The sequence below is a fragment of the Pseudophryne corroboree genome, chromosome 5 (genome assembly GCF_028390025.1).
Source record: "Pseudophryne corroboree isolate aPseCor3 chromosome 5, aPseCor3.hap2, whole genome shotgun sequence".
Taxonomy (NCBI): domain Eukaryota; kingdom Metazoa; phylum Chordata; class Amphibia; order Anura; family Myobatrachidae; genus Pseudophryne; species Pseudophryne corroboree.
Window position 1 is genome coordinate 643,160,929 of NC_086448.1, and position 18,412 is coordinate 643,179,340.

Here is an 18,412-nt window from a genome sequence, read left to right on the forward strand (position 1 = left end):
AGTGCTGTTGGCCTTAACAGACGTAGGACACGGCAGGCATGCCGTAGAATACACATGCTAGATAGTGAACCTGATCCAGCAAGAGATTGTCTGCTTAGAAGCAGGACACCCAATTTTCTTGAGATCATACAGAACAAACAGAGAGTCCGATTTTCTGTGACGAGCAGTCCTCTTCACATAGATTTTCAGAGCCCTTATAACAGCCAAGGACTTTCCTGAAATTGAGGAGTCAGTAGCAACTGGTACCACAATAGGTTGGTTGATATGAAATGCCGACACAGCCTTCGGAAGGAAATGTGAACGTGTCCTGAACTCAGCTCTATCTTCATGGAAGATCATGTATGGGCTTTAACATGACAAAGCCCCCAACTCCGACACACGTCTAGCAGAAGCCAAGGCCACCAAAGTGACAGCCTTCCACATGAGAAACTTGACCTCAACCTCCTGTAGAGGCTCAAACCAGTCCGACTGGAAGAACTGCAACATCACGTTAAGATCCCAGGGTGTCGTAGGCGGCACAAAAAGGTCTGAACCTCAGGGAGGACAGCCAACTGTTTCTGGAAGAAAATGGATAGGGCCGAAATCTGGACCTTTACGGAACCTAATCTCAGGCCCATACCCACACCTGCTTGGAGGAAGAGGAGAAACCGTCCAAGTTTAAACTCCACCGTAGGAAACCTCTTGGATTCACACCAAGACACATATTTTTTCCAAATGCGATGGTAATGTTTAGACGTTACTCCTTTCCTAGCCTGTATTAGGGTAGGAATGACTTTGTTCCAAATGCCCTTCCGAACTAGTATCTGGCGTTCAACCTCCATGCCGTCAAACGTAGCCACGGTAAGTCTTGATAAGCGAACGGCCCCTGCTGCAGCAGGTCCTCCCGAAGAGGAAGAGGCCTCGGCTCTTCTAGCAGTAGATCCAGAAGATCCGCGTACCAAGCCCTTCTTGGCCAGTCTGGAGCAATGAGGATTGCCTGAACTTTTGTTCTCCTTATGAGTTTTAGAACTGTTGGAATGAGTGGAAGTGGAGGAAACACGTACACAGACTGGAACACCCACAAAGTCACCAGGGCGTCCACCGCCACGGCTTGCAGGTCCCTCGACCTGGAACAATACCGCCGAAGCTTCTTGTTGAGACAAGAGGCCATCATGTCTATTTGAGGTACGCCCCAAAGACTTGTCACCTCCGTGAACACCTCCGGATGGAGGCCCCACTCTCCTGGAAGGAGATCGTGTCTGCTGAGGAAGTCCGCTTCCCAGTTGTCTACTCCCGGAATGAAGATTGCTGACAGCGCCAACGCGTGTTTTTCCACCCAGAGGATGATTCTTGTTACCTCTGACATTGCAGTTCTGCTCTTCGTTCCGCCCTGTCAGTTTATATAAGCCACTGTCGTTACATTGTCTGACTGCACTTGAAAAGCCCAAATTCTCAGAAGATGGGCCACTTGGAGAAGCCCGTTGTAGACGGCTCTTAATTCCAGAATGTTTATCGTCAGGCCGGCTTCCCCTTGAGTGACTGCGCCCCAGCCCCGGAGACTTGCATCCGTGGTTAGAAGGATCCAGTCCTGAATCCCGAACCTGCGGCCCTCCAGAAGGTGAGGTAATTGCAGCCACCAGAGGAGATCCTGGCCTTTGGCGACAGACGTATTCTCTGGTGCATGTGTAGATGAGATCCCGACCATTTGTACAGGAGATCCAGTTGAAAGGACCGAGCATGAAATCACCCGTACTGCAGAGTCTCGTAAGAGGCCACCATCTTCCCCAGAAGGCGAATGCACTGATGAACCGACACCCGGGCTGGCTTCAGGACATCCCGGACCATTGTTTGTATCAACAATGCTTTATCCTCTGGAAGAAACACCCTCTGCACTTCCATGTCGAGGCTCATTCCCAGAAATGACAACCTCCTGGTTGGTTCCAGATGTGATTTTGGAAGATTCAGGATCCAACCATGTTCCTTGAGAAGTTGGGTCGTAAGAGCTATGGACTGTAACAGCTTCTCCTTGGACGATGCCTTTATCAGCAGATCGTCCAGATATGGAATTATGTTCACCCCCTGTCTGCGGAGGAGAACCATCATTTCCGCCATCACCTTGGTGAATACCCTCGGTTCTGTGGAGAGGCCTGGAATTGAAGATGACAGTCCAACAGTGCGAACCGGAGATAAGCTTGCTGCGGCTGTTAGGCGCCGGGGTCCGCTCGTCGGTGCGGCCTGGCGCCTAGCAACCAGGGACGCCGTGCGCGTACAGCCGCCGGCTCCCTGGCAACGCAAGACGCCGGGCGCACGGAGCCGCACGGACCCTAGCAACGGGGACGCCACTGACGGACCGCGTTCCCCGTTGCTGGGTCCAGTTTAATTAATAGGACACCTGTTTCCTGGCCATGCAGCTAGGCAGCTGTATGGCATCTAATCCAATCAGCCTCTAAACAGCTGATTGGAGGACTCCCTGTTAAATACACTTCCTGGGCTTCTCACAGACGCCGGTAATAGCTTCTTTCATGCTGTATCTGTTTGCTGAGAGTGTTTCCAGTCCTGCTGTATCCGGTCGTTCCTGTTCTCAGTTGTCCTGTACTCGGAAGTCGTCATCTGTTCCTGGAGTCCTGACTGAGCACCTTTGAACATCCAGTGGTGTTCGTGAGTCACGGCGTAGCCGTGTTTTGCGGCTTGGCCGCTTTATCATTTATTATTTGTGTTTCGGAGCTTTTGCGGAGGATTCCGCTCCCACAGATCCACTCTGGTATCCAGCGGTGCTGGGTAGGAGTAACGGACTAGTGGATTTTGGTTGTCCTTTTCCCTGGCGGGTTTCCGCACATACCTCAGCTTTTGTCAGTTAGCTTGTAGCCCCTGGCCTGGTTGTTTAGTCAGAGGGCCCCTTGTTATCACCCTGTCTCGGATTTCCCTTTGTCTCCCATTAAGACCTGAGGGGGCATCGGAGTTGGGCAGACATAATCCGCCCTTCAAACGCGGCTGCCATGGGCTCAAGCAACCATAGTCTCGCAGGGGATTTCTGACAGCACGGGCGAGACAACGGAGTTAGGGCGCCAGGGGCTACTTTCTATTCCCGCTTCCTTCCCCAGCATTACGTTCCAGTGCTCCGGTCCTTGCAATAGGACCTCCTCAGACCAGAGTGCTGGAATCATAACATTATTACCGGCCACACCCAAACTTAAAATTAAACAGGGTTTGATTTTTTCCTTATTCAGTTTTGTAAGATTTATCGGCCTCATGAATCCCACTGGTTTAGGGCCAAATCCTGGCCAGCTCCTAGTTAGCCAGATTCAAGAACTTACTCAGATGGTTCAGGATCTTTCCCTTCGGGTGAAGTCGCAGGAAGATCTTTTACGAACTTCCCCGAGGGTAGTCCCTGAACCAAAAATGCACTTGCCTGACCGCTTTTCTGGTGATAGGAAGGAGTTTTTTAATTTTAAAGAGTCCTGTAAACTTTATTTTCGTTTAAGACCAATCTCCTCAGGTACTGAATCTCAGCGGGTCGGAATTATTATTTCTTTGCTCCAGGGGGATCCTCAGACCTGGGCTTTTGGTTTAAAAGCAGAGGATCCGGCATTGTTGTCAGTAGACGCCTTTCTGGGGTCTTTAGGGCTTTTGTATGATGACCCTGATAGAGAGGCATCCGCTGAGAGTCAGTTACGCGCTCTCAGACAGGGTAGAAATCCTGCAGAGGTTTATTCTACGGAGTTTCGCCGTTGGTCGAACGACTGTGGCTGGAATGACCCAGCCCTGCGCAGTCAGTTTCGCCTCGGCTTATCTGAGTCTATAAAAGACAGTCTCCTTCAGTATCCCGCTCCTGAGACTCTCGATAAACTCATGGAGCTTTCTATTAAGATTGATCGTCGTCTCAGAGAGCGGAGGGCTGAAAAAGGAGCACCTGTCAGGTCTACTCCATGTGTATTTTCCATTCCTGAGGACATAGAGGAGCCCATGCAGATGGGTCTCTCCCGGCTGTCTCCAGAAGAAAGAGCCAGAAGGCAAAACTCTGGTCTTTGTTTGTACTGTGGGGGTAAGGGACATTTTGCCCGTAATTGTCCGAATAAGTCGGGAAACGCCTCGACCAAGTGAATTGTGAGGGGGTTCACTTTGGTCTGCAGCTTATCTCCTCGAATAACTCCCTTTTAGTCCCAGCTAAAGTTTCCTTTGGCAGCCTCAGTTCTTCGGTGTCGGCTTTTGTTGACAGTGGAGCTGCAGGGAACTTTATGGACTTAACGTGGGCCAAGGCCTTGGGTATTCCTCAGTTAGCTTTGGGTAGGTGTATCACCATGCATGGTTTAGATGGGAGTCCCTTGTCCAATGGGGTTATTTCCCTCTGTACACCCCCTGTACTACTTACGGTAGGAGCTCTTCATTCCGAAAAAATTGAGTTTTTCCTTACCCATTGCCCAGCAGTTCCAGTGGTTCTGGGTCACCCTTGGCTGGCCTTTCATAATCCCATCATTGATTGGCAGTCGGGGGAGATCTCACAATGGGGTACCATCTGTAATAAGGAATGTATTACATTTCCCGTCAGAATAGCTGCTGCCATTCCCGAACCCATTCCCGTGGAATACCAGGACTTTGTTGATGTATTTTCCAAGGGCAATGCGGACATTCTGCCTCCCCATCGGCCTTATGATTGTGCTATTGAGCTAATTCCTGGTGCCACATTGCCAAAGGGAAGGTTATATGCATTGTCCGGGCCAGAAACTGCGGCCATGAATGAGTATGTTAAGGAGAGCCTAGGGAAAGGATTTATCAGGCCATCTAAATCCCCTTTAAGTGCAGGCTTCTTCTTTGTGGAGAAGAAAGATGGATCACTCAGACCTTGCATTGACTTTAGAGCCCTGAATAAGATCTCAGTTAAAAATACTTACCCTCTGCCGCTGATTTCTGTCCTCTTTGATCAGCTGCGTTCGGCTGTGATTTTTTCTAAAATTGACCTGAGGGGAGCGTATAACCTCATCCGAATCAAGTCGGGAGATGAATGGAAGACGGCGTTCAGTACTCAGTCGGGTCACTACGAGTATCTGGTGATGCCGTTCGGCTTGTCTAACGCTCCGGCAGTTTTCCAGGATCTCATTAACGATGTGCTCCGTGATTTTCTAGGAAGATTCGTGGTCGTTTACTTAGACGACATCCTGATCTATTCTGACTCTATTGAACAACATGTTACCCAGGTGCGTCAGGTTCTTCAAAAATTACGTGAAAATCACCTATATGCCAAGCTGGAGAAGTGTGAGTTTCATGTCACGGAGGTATCCTTTTTAGGGTACATTATTTCCCCTCGGGGATTCTGTATGGAACCTAAGAAGCTCCAAGCCATCCTTAGTTGGGCGCAACCCACCAACTTAAAAGCAATTCAGCGCTTTTTAGGGTTTGCGAATTATTATAGAAGATTTATTCATGCTTTTTCCGACCTGGCTGCTCCCATTGTGGCACTGACTAAGAAGGGAGCGGATCCTACCAACTGGTCACGTGAAGCTGAGTTATCCTTTCAGGCCTTGAAACAAGCTTTTGTCTCAGCCCCAGTCCTCAGACATCCCAACCCTGAATTGCCCTTCATTGTTGAGGTTGATGCCTCGGAGGTTGGAGTGGGGGCTATCCTATCTCAGAAGGATCCGGACTCTCTAGAACTACATCCTTGTGCCTTTATGTCCAGGAAATTCTCATCCGCTGAATCCAACTACGATGTTGGTAACCGGGAGTTACTGGCTATTAAATGGGCTTTCGAGGAGTGGAGGCATTGGCTTGAGGGAGCAACACATACCATTTCAGTATTGACTGACCACAAAAATCTTCAGTACATCGAATCAGCTAAGCGGCTGAATGCCCGGCAGGCTCGTTGGGCTTTATTTTTTACTCGTTTCAAGTTTATTATCACCTTTAGGCCAGGTTCCAAGAATACCAAGGCGGATGCCCTGTCACGCAGTTTTCTTCCAGTTCATAATAACAGTCCTGTTACTCCCATACTTCCGTCTTCAGTCATTTGGGCAGGCCTCACACAAGATTTATTTACCCAGTTAAAGCAGCTTCAACATCAAGCTCCTGGAAATACTCCTGCTGGTCGTCTTTACGTCCCTGAGTTTTTGAGAGCTACTGTTTTGACTGAGTTTCATGATAGCAAAGTTGCCCGGCATCCGGGGATCTCTAAGACTTTGGAATTAGTCTCCCGCTCAGTATGGTGGCCTGGTCTTTCTAAAGACATTAAGGAGTTTGTTTTTTCTTGTCAGGTCTGTGCACAGCATAAGGTTCCCCGTTCCTTGCCTATCGGGCAACTTATGCCCTTAAATGTTCCTCTCAGGCCATGGTCTCATATTTCCATGGATTTTGTGGTAGACCTCCCTCTGTCAGCCGGATTCCGAGTCATATGGGTGGTAGTGGACCGTTTTAGCAAGATGGCCCATTTCATTGCTCTTCCCCGACTGCCATCTGCCCAGGGATTGGCAGTTTTGTTTCTCCGCCATGTTTTCAGACTTCATGGGTTGCCCACTGATATTGTTTCTGATCGGGGTCCACAATTCATTGCACAATTCTGGAAGTCTTTTTGTGCCTCATTAAAGATGAAATTGTCTTTAACATCCGGCTACCATCCCCAATCCAACGTGCAGACCGAGCGAGTTAATCAATCATTAAAACAGTATTTGCGTTTGTACTCAGCCAAACTCCAGAATGATTGGTCCGAGTTTCTTCCTTTGGCGGAGTTTGCTTACAACAATTCTTGTCATTCCTCCACTAATGTGTCTCCATTCTTTTCAGTTTTTGGTTTTCACCCCAGAGCTAATTCTTTTTTTCAACATTCCTCTGTTTCCTCGCTAACCTTAACCTCTCATCTTAGAGTCATTTGGAAAAAAGTGCACCTTGCTCTCAGAAAAGCGGCATTTCGAGAGAAAAAATTTTCTGACAGGCTCCGGCGTCCTTGCACTTTTAAGGTGGGAGATAGGGTATGGTTGTCGACTCGTAACATTAAACTTCGACAAACCTCAGCTAGATTGGGCCCCAAATTTATTGGACCATTTCATATTATTAAAAAAATCAATCCAGTTGCTTTCCGGTTACGTTTACCAAGAGCTCTCCGGATCGGAAATACGTTCCATTGCTCCCTGTTGAAACCATACGTTTCTTCCAGTAGATTTCCTCGGAAGATCTCTCAGGGGAAATCACCAGTAGATGTACAGGGTCATCAGGAGTTCTTGGTGGAGAAGGTTCTCGATTCCAAATTGTCCCGGGGTCGGCTTTATTTTCTGGTGCACTGGAGAGGCTATGGTCCAGAGGAAAGGTCTTGGGTCCTGGATAAGGATCTCCATGCCCCGAGGCTCAAGAGGGCATTTTTTCGGGAATTTCCTCGGAAACCTGGCTTTAGGGGTTCCTTGACCCCTCCTCAAGGGGGGGGTACTGTTAGGCGCCGGGGTCCGCTCGTCGGTGCGGCCTGGCGCCTAGCAACCAGGGACGCCGTGCGCGTACAGCCGCCGGCTCCCTGGCAACGCTAGACGCCGGGCGCACGGAGCCGCACGGACCCTAGCAACGGGGACGCCACTGACGGACCGCGTTCCCCGTTGCTGGGTCCAGTTTAATTAATAGGACACCTGTTTCCTGGCCATGCAGCTAGGCAGCTGTATGGCATCTAATCCAATCAGCCTCTAAACAGCTGATTGGAGGACTCCCTGTTAAATACACTTCCTGGGCTTCTCACAGACGCCGGTAATAGCTTCTTTCATGCTGTATCTGTTTGCTGAGAGTGTTTCCAGTCCTGCTGTATCCGGTCGTTCCTGTTCTCAGTTGTCCTGTACTCGGAAGTCGTCATCTGTTCCTGGAGTCCTGACTGAGCACCTTTGAACATCCAGTGGTGTTCGTGAGTCACGGCGTAGCCGTGTTTTGCGGCTTGGCCGCTTTATCATTTATTATTTATTATTTGTGTTTCGGAGCTTTTGCGGAGGATTCCGCTCCCACAGATCCACTCTGGTATCCAGCGGTGCTGGGTAGGAGTAACGGACTAGTGGATTTTGGTTGTCCTTTTCCCTGGCGGGTTTCCGCACATACCTCAGCTTTTGTCAGTTAGCTTGTAGCCCCTGGCCTGGTTGTTTAGTCAGAGGGCCCCTTGTTATCACCCTGTCTCGGATTTCCCTTTGTCTCCCATTAAGACCTGAGGGGGCATCGGAGTTGGGCAGACATAATCCGCCCTTCAAACGCGGCTGCCATGGGCTCAAGCAACCATAGTCTCGCAGGGGATTTCTGACAGCACGGGCGAGACAACGGAGTTAGGGTGCCAGGGGCTACTTTCTATTCCCGCTTCCTTCCCCAGCATTACGTTCCAGTGCTCCGGTCCTTGCAATAGGACCTCCTCAGACCAGAGTGCTGGAATCATAACAGCGGCTGCCAAATCGGAATGTGGAGGTATGCATCATTGATATCCAGGGATACCAGGAATTCCTCCTCCTCCAGACCTGATATCACCTCCCTTAGAGACTCCATTTTGAACTTGAACTCTCTCAGAAAGGGGTTTAGCGATTTTAAGTTCAGAATGGGCGTGACCGAACCATCTGGTTTCGGTACCACGAAAAGGTTTGAATAGTAACCTTTGTTTTGCATCTGGGGAGTAACTGGTACAATAACCCGTGCCTCCACCAACTTCTGGATGGCTCCCTGTAGGGTAGCCCTGTCAGCTGGCAAAGCTGGCAAGCCTGATTTGAAGAACCGGTGAGGAGGGAGATCCTGAAATTCCAGCCGGTACCCCTGGGACACAATAACTTGTACCCAGGAATCAAGGCCGGACGACACCCAGACGGGATTGAAATGTCTGAGTCTTGCCCCTACCTAGTGGACCCGTCAATACCCATGGTACTAATGTGAACCCCAGCATCCTCTAGGACGTAAGAGAAAAGGAGATTTATGGTAGACTCACCATAGTTAAATCTCTGCGAGGTACACTGGGTTCCACAGGGAATACATCAGGGGTGTAGAGTTGGATCTTGATCCAGAGGCACCAACAGGCTAAAGCTTTGACTGTTCCAAGGATGCATTGCATGGACTCCTCTATAACCCCGCCTCCGGACACTGGAGCTCAGTTTCATTAACCAGTCCAATGCAGTAGCAGGTAAAAGAGAAGGCAGATGTTAGTCACATAGGACCACATTCTCACAACAGGAGAAGGGACCAGCAGCTAATGCCATACAAACCCAAAGAAGCTAAGTGCGTTAGGGTGCATCCCCTCCCATGAGGAACTGCTTTAGGACATCCCCAATGTTATTCCCTGTGGAACCCAGTGTACCTCACAGAAAGAGATTTAACTATGGTAAGTCTACCATAAATCTCCTTTTCTGCAGCGGGGTAAACTGTGTTCCACAGCGAATAACATTGGGGATGTCCTAAAGCAGTTCCTCATGGGAGGGGATACACTGTAGCAGGCAGAAGAACCCGGCGTCCAAAGAAAGCATCCTGGGAGGCAGAAGTATCAAAGGCATAAAACCTAATGAATATGTTCACTGAGGACCACGTAGCCGCCGTTCACAATTATTCATGGTGCTCCACGACGGGCCGCCCAAGAAGGTCCAACAGACCGAGTAGAATGGGCTTTGATAGAAGCAGGAGCTGGAAGACCAGCCTGTGCATAAGCTTGTGCAATCACCATTATAATCCATCTGCCCAAGTTTTGCTTATTCGTAGGCCAACCACGTTTGTGAAAACCAAAAAGTACAAAAAGGGCATCGGACCTCCTGAGAGAGGCAGTCCTCTCCACGTAAATACGGAGAGCCCGTACCACATCCAAAGACCGCTCTTTGGAGGACAAACCAGAAGAGATAACCACAATCTCTTGGTTCAGATGGAAAGATAACACCTCCATAGGTAGATAACCAGGACGAGTCCTGAGAACTGTCCGGTCACGGTGAAAAATCAGAAAGGGTGGATGACAGGACAAAGCGCCTAAGTCTGACACAGAGGCAATAGCCAGCAGAAACACGACCTTAAGCGTAAGATATTTAAGGTCCACAGACTCAAGAGGTAGAAATAGAGACTCGTGTAGGGCATTCAAGACAACCGACATATCTAATAGAGCCACAGGAGGGACATAGGGAAGCTGAATCTGTAAAATGCCTTAAGTGAAAGTATGAACGTCAGGAATAGACACAATGTTTATCTAAAACCACCCCGACAAGGCAGAAATATGAACCTTGAGGGACGCCAACCGAAGGCCTAAGTCTAGGCCTTGTTGCAGAAAAGACAAAAGTCTGGAAGTTCTGAAATTGTATGCATCCTAATTCTTAGCAGCATACCAGGTGAAGTAAGAATTCCAGACCCTGTAATAAATCTGTGCAGAAGCCGGTTTGCGGGCCTTCAGCATAGTTTGAATAACCGCCTTGGAGAATCCTTTGGCCCTCAGGAGTGAAGCTTCAAGAGCCACGCCGTCAAAGCCAGTCTGGCCAGGTCCGGGTAGACACAAGGTCCCTGTACGAGGAGGTCTGGGCATTGAGGAAGAAGAGGACGCTTGATCGATAGACCCTGCAGGTCTGAGAACCAATGCCGTCTGGACCGGAACCTTGTGATTGTGTCGACAAGCCATCAGGTCTACATCTGGTAGGCCTCACTTGTCCACTAGGAGTTGAAAGACTTTCGGATGAAGACTCTACTCTCTGGCGTGAACGTCCTGACGACTGGGGAAATCCGCTTCCCAGTTGAGGACTCTGGGAATGAACACTGCCAATATTGCTGGCAGATGGCGTTCCGCCCAACAAAAGATTTTTGACACTTCCATTATTGCCATGCGGCTTCACGTGCCACCTTGATGATTGATGTATGCCACCGTGGTGGCGTTATCTGATTGTACTTAAACAGGCCTGTTCTGTACCAGAGGCAGGGCAAGAGTCAAAGCATTGAACACTGCCTGCAATTCCAGAATGTTTCCCATGGTTGCTTTAGTACTGTGCCCCAACCCCGCAGACTGGTGTCCGTAGTCAGTAGGACCCAGTTGGGGACCCAGAAGGGTCGGCCCCTGCTCAACTGTTGGTCCTGTAGCCACCAGCTCCGTAATAGATGAACCAAGGAGATAATTTAAGACCTGATCCGATGACGCAGGCCGTCCCATTTGGAAAGGATTAACCTCTGCAGAGGGCGGGAATGAAATTTAGCGAACTCTACTATGTCGTAAGCCAACACCATGAGGCCTAGTACTTGCATAGCCGAGTGTATCGACACTCTTGGGCGAGAAAGGAAGTATCTGATCCTGTCCTGAAGGTTCAGGACTTTCTCTGGAAACAGAAACAGTCTCTGGCTGTGTGTGTCTAGCAGTGCCCCCAGGTGCACCATGCTCCGTGCATGGACCAGCGAGGACTTTTTCCAGTTGATAAGCCACCTGTGGGCTTGAAGGAATTGCACCGTCAGTTCCAGATGATTGAGGAGAACATCTTGGGAGTTCACCAGGATCAGCAAGTCGTCCAGTAGGGCCGTCATCACGGCCATGACCTTGGTGAAGATCTAAGGGGCCGTGGCCAGTCCAAATGGCAGAGCCTGGAATTGATAATGTAGGTTGCCAATAGCAAACCGCAGATATTGCTGATGCGATATGGCAATAGGTATATGTAGGTAAGCATCCTGTATGTCCAGGGATACCATATAGTCTTCGGGTTCCATGGGCAGTACAATAGAGCGCAGAGTTTCCATACAGAATTTGGACTCTCTCACAAATTTGTTCAATGATTTGAGGTTGAGTACAGGCCGGAAGAACCCATTTGGATTCGGAACTAGAAACAGGGTCGAATAGTATCCCCTGCCTCTCTGGGACAGGGGTACCGGCACTACCACTCCTGTGTCTAGGAGGGATCGCACAACCAAGTGTAGAGCTTGCGCTTTCAACGGATCCGAAGGGATAACCATCGAGCAGAACTGGCGAGAGGGACGTCTCTTGAAAGAGATTATGTACCCGTGAGAGACAACTTCCCGCAACCAGCATCCAAAGTGGTCTTTAACCAGGCCTAGGCGAACTGCAGAAGTTGGCCTCCCACCCTGAGATCCCCCAGGGGAAGGCCTGCCCCGTCATGCAGCAGGCTTGTCTTATTTGGAAGCAGGCTGATGGGCGGCCCAGGATTGTTTAGGTTTGGGCTTAGTGGTTTTGGAAGTACGAGCTTGTCTTGGGTACGCCTGTTCCTTTGCTTTCGCTGGAGGTCGAAAGGAACGGAAATTGGTACTCTTTGCCTTCGGTGTCTTAGCAGTCACCAAGTCAGTCACAATCTTATTCAGATCCTCCCCAAATAGGAAGACACCCTTAAAAGGGAGCCCCTCCAAGGTTTTTTGGAGTATAGGTCTACCTTCCAGGACCTCAAACACAGAATTTGGTGAGCCAGTATAGACGTAGTAGACGCCTGGGCTTCCAGAACTCCTGCCTCAGAGGACGCCTCCTGAATATAGTGGGAGGCGGTGGTAATATGAGACAGATATTGTCTGATAGGGTTAGAAATATCCTGAGGCAGCTCATCCTCTAATGCCTGAAGCCATGCTTCAATTCCTTTAACAGCCCAGGAAGCTGCTATAGTGGGTCTATGTACAGCACCGGTAAGGAAGTAAATGGACTTCAGGCATCCATCCACACGCTTATCCGTTGGTTCCTTCAGTGAGGTGACATTGGTGACAGGCAGAGTAGATGACACCACAAAACGAGCAACATGAGTGTCCACCGGTGATGGAGTTTCCCGCTTGTTGCTCAACTTCGCAGGGATAGAATAACGAGCTAGTATCTTTTTTAGACAAGGAGAATTTCTTTCCTGGAGACGACCAGGATTCCTGATGTATGTCGATTAAATGGTCAGAATGTGGTAAAACTACTTTAGTAACCCTCTGACGTTTGAACTTATCAGGTTTCTTAGATGCAGTAGTGGGATCTACCTCATCATCAATTTGTAGAATCAGCTTAACAGCCTCTACTAGGTCAGGAACATCAACCTGAGTTGCAGGTTCCTCATCAGAAGCGACTGTATCAGTGTCTGATGAATCAGTATATTCCCCATCCTCATCAGAAGAATTATCTGAAATATTAGTGGATTGTGAGGAGGAAGTGGCCCGCTTAGATGACCCCTTGGACCCAGCGGAGCGTGGGGTAGACTTTTGTCTAACCAAAGATTGATTTACTTGTTGTATCTGGGTAGTCAGAGTGTCCGCCCAGGGAGGATTAACTACAGGGACAATATGTGGCTGCAATGGCACAGGAGGCCCCACAGGGGGCGTAAGACATGTCACAAGTGTATTCAGCATACTTGAGAACGCTGCCCAAGGTGGTTCCTGATTGGCCACAGGTGCTGCGGGCTGACTGGGAGATGTATTGCACCCAGTACCTGAACCATCAGCTAAAACTTCCCTCTCAGGTAAATCCTTGGTGCAAGCACTACATGATGCAGAAGCTTCCACGGATTTCCCGCCCTGTGTGGCAGACATTATAGGGAATGTAGCCTTAGAGCGTAAGAGTACAATATAGCCAGACAAAAACAATACCTGCAAATAACCCCCTGATTTATGTGACAGTAAATACAGGACACAAACAGAGAATTAAAGCGGTATGAGGTGACTGAAAGACAGTAAAAAACACAAAACAGTATATACAGTGTAGCACTATATACAGGTTGAGTATCCCTTATCCAAAATTATATATATTTATATGAGACCCTGACGCACCTAGCCCCCCAGGATACAGAATATAGTGATAGCAATAAGTGTGATACACTAGAAGGAAATCCACACAGCAGCTACAGGCACACTCAGTCACAGTTACAATGCAGAAGTTATTTCAGACAGACATTAAAACTGCACTGCACTAGTAAAACTACATATAAATATATATATATGTATATGATATTTATTTATTAACAGTTATTTATATAGTGCACACATATTCCACAGCGCTGAACAGAGAATATTTGCCCAAATACATCAGTCTCTCCCCCAGTGGAGCTTACAATCTATAGTCCCTATCACACACACAGACACATTTATGATAGGGTTAATTTTTGTTGGGAGCCAATTAACCTACCAGTATATTTTTGGATTGTGGGAGGAAACCGGAGTACCCGGAGGAAACCCATGCAAGTACGGGGAGAATATACAAACTCCACACAGTTAGGGCCATGGTGGGAATAGAACCCATCACCTCAGTGCTGTGAGGCAGTAATTCTAAACATTACACCATCCGTACTGCCGATAATATATATAGATATAACAATGCACAGTAGATACTGGATGTATATCTGAGAATACTTGTACTAAATATTTAAATGACATGTAGAATACTTAAGTGACTGTAAATGCACAGCGCTTATAAGGCAGGCGGATTTACAGAGGAGACATTGCCCTGCAGTCCCGGAGATCAGCCGCAGCTACTTGTGTATAGATGGCGCCAAAATCTATGTCAGGGAGTGAGGGAGAGTGAGAAGCAGCTCCAGGACGGGCTCACCAGCAGTAGATGGTGCCCGGAGCTCGGGGAGGGGATACTTGTCAAGTGCCTTGTCCCCTATGCTGGTCCTCACCAACGGGTACTGTGGAGCCTTGTTAAAATGATTTTTTGAAATCCGACCTGTGCTCCCTGTCCTGGTGGATATAGTGGGTCCCTGCACGGTTACAGTGTCAATGCCAGTGTAGCGGTCTGTCTTCTAAGTCCGCGACCGGAACATGGTTTCAGAAAGTCCCACCTGGGACCCTCTTACCTCCTCCCAAAGAAGCAGCCACGCGATCCTGGAGAGTGCCAGCGGTGTGTGCCTGGAACCAGAGCGCCTCCGCCGCAAGTACCCGGGAACCCGGCCAGCGGGAGCATGCAGCACTGCTGGGGAGGTGTTGGAGCCACAGCACAGTATGTCACTAGGACATAAAAGTGCCGCAACCCTTGAAGAATCTTCTAATAAAAGCTCTTTTCAGGGCTGCCTAGCGAAGCCCCCCCCTGTTAAGTGACCTGCTCTGCAGTCACCAACTTACAAACTGAGCTCCAGTGTCCGGAGATGGGGTTATAGAGGAGGCCATGCAATGCATCCTGGGAACAGTCAAAGCTTTAGCCTGTTGGTGCCTCTGGATCAAAATCCAACTCTACACCCCCGATATATTCCCTGTGGAACACAGTGTACCCCGCTGCAGAAAAACTACATTTTTAGTCTCATTACTTTAAGGTGCCAGACCATCCTGCATTTATTCTGAGGTTCTGTGGTATCTACACATTTCAATGGAGCATGCAGGCTCAACTGTTTCAAGACTCAGTGGCAAAGTATTGCTGCTTGTACCCCCTGTGACAATCCAGCACATGGATGTGGACTGCAACTTACCAGACACACCAATCTCAAAGTTTCCTAGTTCAGGCTGTTCTCATGTTGTTTTACCCATATAGTGCTTATTTTGTTTGGTTTAGTGGAATTTAGCCAGACCCACCACAGATTATTAAATGGATCCCAGTAGTTATACAGGTTCCCAGCAGACACCAGGGCGGGACAAAGAATCCTACCAGAAAAGTATAGATAAGCAATCCCCAGCCTCCTTGTAAAAGGCTGACCAGTCTGTCTGATGTCATAAATTACATTACTCCCAACCAATGGTGAGTGATTCGGTATGGGAGACTGGAGGTGGGAGATTGATCTTTCCCAGTTCTACAAAGACTTGAGCAGCCAAAGGAGTGGGTAAAGCAGTTGGACCCCAGTAGATGGACCCAGTAAATATCAGAAGAAGGCACCATTGCAAGAGGATTTTAAGCAGCTGTATACAGTGCCATCAGGACAAAACCCCTGGATGAGACTGCACATATCTGCAGTAACTGCCACTGATGTTTTGGGACTCTGCAGGGGCCGTTAAGGGGACTGGCTTGTTATTCAATTGGTTAAAATTTGTAATGGTTATGCACATTATAATATTGTACTATTTATGTTTGGAGCCAAACAGTGAGTCCCATCCAGCCCAGCCTTCTATTAACATAACCTAGTGCAGCTGTGCTGCTTCACGTATACAGGGAAAGCATCCTGGCTGTTTCTGAACAGCCTGGATTAATGAGCAGCGTGGCGCCCATTGCCAGGCAACTGCCGGAAGCCTCCCAGCCGCCACGTCACAGCATCCTTTGACACCGTGGATCACCCTCTCCTCCTCCGCACACTCCAAAATGTTGGCCTCTCTAGCACCGTCCTTGACTGGTTTACCTCATACCTCACTAACCGCTCCTTCTCTGTGTCTGCCTCCGGAACCACCTCACACCCTTCCATCCTTCCTGTTGGTGTCCCTCAGGGTTCTGTCCTAGGCCCCCTTCTGTTCTCCCTCTACACCTCTTCCCTGGGTGCGCTCATTAACTCCTTTGGCCTTCAATACCACCTCTATGCTGATGACACACAACTCTACCTCTCCTCTCCTGATCTGTCCCCCTCTGTCCTCTCTCAGGTCTCCAGCTGCCTCTCTGCCATCTCCTCCTGGATGTCTGAGCGCTCTCTGAAGCTCAACATGGATAAAACTGAACTTATTATCTTTCCCCCAGCCAGAGCAACACCCCCTACAAACATCTCTATCACTGTTGACAACACTATCATCTCCCCCGTTCCCCAACTCCGCTGCCTGGGCGTCACTCTTGACTCCTCCCTCTCCTTTGCACCCTACATCCAAGCTCTGGCGCAATCTTGTCGGTTCCAGCTACGCAACATTGCTCGCATCAGGCCATTTCTCTCCCAGAGTGCAACTAAACTAATCATCCACTCACTGGTCATCTCACGACTTGACTACTGCAATGTGCTCCTCACTGGCCTCACTTGCTCCCATATCGCTCCCCTCCAATCTGTCCTCAACTCTGCAGCTAGGCTCATCTTCCTCTCCCGCCGCACCACTTCTGCCACTCCCCTTCAACAAAATCTACACTGGCTCCCATTCCCCTACAGAATCCTCTTCAAACTCCTCACCCTCACATACAAGGCCATCTCTAATTACACTGCTCCCTACATCTCCAACCTCCTCTCCCTTCATACTCCCTCCCGCCCACTACGGTTGGCTGATGACCGTCGCCTCTCCTCTGCCTTGGTCACTGCTTCCCATGCACGAGTTCAGGTTTTTGCCCGTGCTGCACCCCTTCATTGGAATGCGCTCCCCCGCTCCATTAGACTCTCCCCGACCTTGCAAAGCTTCAAACGGGCATTGAAAACCCACCTATTCATCAAAGCGTACCCCTCCAATGCATAACCTAGTCCTTAGGCTGCTCCTCCATCCCCCTGCTCCATGCCTTGGACATCTCTGCTTTGCTCGCATACCACCATCAGGCTTACCTGCTTGCACCTCATGTCATCTGTCTGTTGCCCCTCCCCACTAGATTGTTAGCTCTTCAGAGCAGGGCCCTCTTTCCTCTTGTCTAAACCCTCTTCTTGACACATTTCACTCAGCGACCATCTTTACCTGCTTTCTCTCCTGCTGGTAAAGGCTCATCTCTATCTATGGCCGCCAGCCCCAAGTAGTACAATGATTACTCCTTCGCTACTTACATCTAAGCTGTATTATGTTTTGAGAATTGTGTTGCTCTTTGTTACCTGCACTCCATTTTTGTTATTTATTTACTGTTATGCTAAGTTTTGTCTTCCTGTACTGTCCTTTGTACGGCGCTGCGAAACACTTGTGGCGCCCTATAAATAAAATGTAATAATAATAATAATAATAATCCTGGCTGCCGTACAACAACTGGGACACGCTGCCAGGTCGACCTGTGCTGGCTTTTAATAACAAGTAACCATAATATAATACAACGAGCTTCACAGTAACTGCGGTGTAATGCAGTGAACATTGCAGTGGCCCCATATAATACAGAGAACATTGCATTTTGACATCTCAATTGACATTTACTTGTCGAGAAAGAGGATCTGTCTGCTGAGGAGCTCCAGAGTACATGCAAATAATATAGCGACAGTCTAGAAGAAAGGAAGGGGTGAGGACTCAAGTGAAGGGGTGGGGTCTCACACAAAAATAGGGAGTAGACAAATAGACAGGCACTGTAGAGGTGCAGAGGGGGCAGGAACTAGGAGTGAAGGGTTGGGGTCTTGGGCAGAGATAGGACTCTAGACAGATAAGGAGGGGCAGGGGGAAATACTTGGTGTCTTTGGCAGAGAGTGAAATCAGTATTTACACTATCTGCCAGAAGGAACAGCTTCCACTAACTAATCAGTTCACCGGGGCATGTACTGAGCACTACACAGCAAGAATGTTAGCCTAAGAGCTCCTAACAGAAGGGCTACTATGTTTGTACATAAATGGATCTGAACAGCATTGCTACAGCTAATCTTACTTTTATTATTTAGAAATATACTTATAATATTAATGTTTAATGTGCATTAGTCTGTAATTACTGACTTACATTATTCGTACATCTAAATGTAATAATCGAAAGAAAAAAAAACAAATCTACAATTTCATGAAGTCTCATAGCATTTCTCCCCTGATCTGTGCATGT

General features: G+C 48.7%; 1 protein-coding gene across 2 annotated transcripts in view; it reads right to left on the minus strand.

The window, feature by feature from the left end:
• CDH2 (cadherin 2) overlaps positions 1–18,412 on the minus strand; it is a 409,683-nt gene that overhangs the window by 28,261 nt on the left and 363,010 nt on the right. The gene's annotated exons all lie outside the window — the stretch shown is intronic.